Here is a 1,796-nt window from a genome sequence, read left to right as displayed (position 1 = left end):
AACACACATACATACAGTGGAGAGTTTTTCCTTGTAAAATAAAATAATTAGGCCTGCTTCTTAGACACCAAAAATGAAGTGACTTTAAGCCCTTGGGCCAAGTTTCTTCAGCTGTGTGAATGTCATCAATGAAACGGTGATCATAATTTGCAGTGATGAGATACTAAGATGTGGGGGACAGAGTAGAATTGGAAGATGGTTCACTCAAAGTTCCTCTTAGAATTTTGAAGTTCTTGAGACACATTCGTTCAGTCACTGTGATAAAAAAACAAAATAACAAAAAAACAAAACAAAACAACAACAACAAAAAAAACCAAGGGGATGTGTAGGCTAGAAAGAAGGCTCTGCTACTAGGGGCCCTTGCAGATCTTGTAGATGATCCTGGCTCCATTTCCCACATGACAACTCATAACCACTTAGAATGTTCACCTCAGGGGGTCCAGTCCTCTTCCCTTCCAGCCTGGAGATCCTGCACACATGTATAAATAAACGCTCACCCAGGCAAACACGTATTCATATCAAGTAAATGTAAAAATCTGTTCTGATGCTGAAGAAAAGGCTTTGCGGTTAAGAGCACTTGCTGTTCCTACAGTGAGTTTGGTTTGGTTTCCAGAACCCCTGTCAACTAGCTCACAACCGCCTGCAATTCCAACTCTAGGGATCCATCTCCCTCTTCGAAATGTCCACGTTTTCACAGACACGTGACATGGGAGTCCCCTCTGTGTGCTGTGATTACCATTAATGAATAAAGAAACTGCTTTGGACCTATAGCAGGGCAGAAGTTAGGTAGGCAGGGAAAAACTAAGCTCAATGCTGGGAGGAAGAAGGGAGGAGTCAGAGCCAGATGCCATGGAGCCACCGCCAGAGGCAGACATGTCGAAGCTTTAGCTGGTAAGCCACTGCCACATGGCAATACACAGATCCATAGGAATGGGTTGAAATAAGATATAAGAGTTAGCCAATAGGAAGCTAGAGCTAATGGGCCAAGTAGTGACTTAGTTAATACAGTTTCTGTGTGATTATTTTGAGTCTAAGCTAGTTGGATGGCCGGAACAAACAAGTGTCCTCCTTCCAACACACACACACACACACACACACACACACACACACACACACGACATTTACACATACTACACACACAAACACAATTCACATAAAAGATAGCAAGCATTCTTGCTTCTGCACCATAATGCTCACTTTATCATATACTAAAATTGGAAGGATACAAAGAAGATTAGCATGGCTCCTGCTCAAGGATGAAATGCAAATTCAAGAAATGTTCCATATTTTAAAATAAAATAAAATAAAAATAACCAGCTACAACAAATTTTCCCTCTCAAAAAGTTTGCAAACAGAGTATCACATTATTTCTTAAAATTATTCTAGTTACATATTACTTAATAAGTTGAAACATTTTTATTTCATAATCACAAGGATTTAAAAATATTGATGAAAATTATTTGGAATATCCACTTAAACTTTAACATAAAATATTTATGATACAGTAATATATGTAATATCAAATACATGATTTGAATTATCTTTCATGGATGGGCATATTAATAAGTTTAAATGAACTGTTAGTATAAAACAGCCATTTTTATTAGGAGTTAAAGTTATTTCTTTAAATTCAGGAAAAACATTGGAAATTTTAAGAAGTCTTATTGATTATTGAATAAAATTACTTTTAACAGATTAATTTATATTGTTTTCTTCTATTTTATCTTATAAATTCATCATTTTAGAAGTTTCAGTTTTAATTATAGTGCTTACATAATTTATCATTGGTAATTATA

At 35.9% G+C, this 1,796-nt stretch overlaps 1 non-coding gene across 1 annotated transcript; it reads left to right on the top strand.

The window, feature by feature from the left end:
* The first annotated feature begins 1,185 nt into the window (after positions 1-1,185).
* Positions 1,186-1,291, top strand: LOC113457628. Its single transcript, XR_003378158.1, has one exon. It is a non-coding gene; the product is annotated as a U6 spliceosomal RNA (small nuclear RNA).
* Positions 1,292-1,796: the final 505 nt, after the last annotated feature.

This window comes from Microtus ochrogaster, linkage group LG3, assembly GCF_000317375.1.
Source record: "Microtus ochrogaster isolate Prairie Vole_2 linkage group LG3, MicOch1.0, whole genome shotgun sequence".
Taxonomy (NCBI): Eukaryota; Metazoa; Chordata; class Mammalia; order Rodentia; family Cricetidae; genus Microtus; species Microtus ochrogaster.
This window is presented reverse-complemented; position numbering and strand designations above follow the sequence as displayed.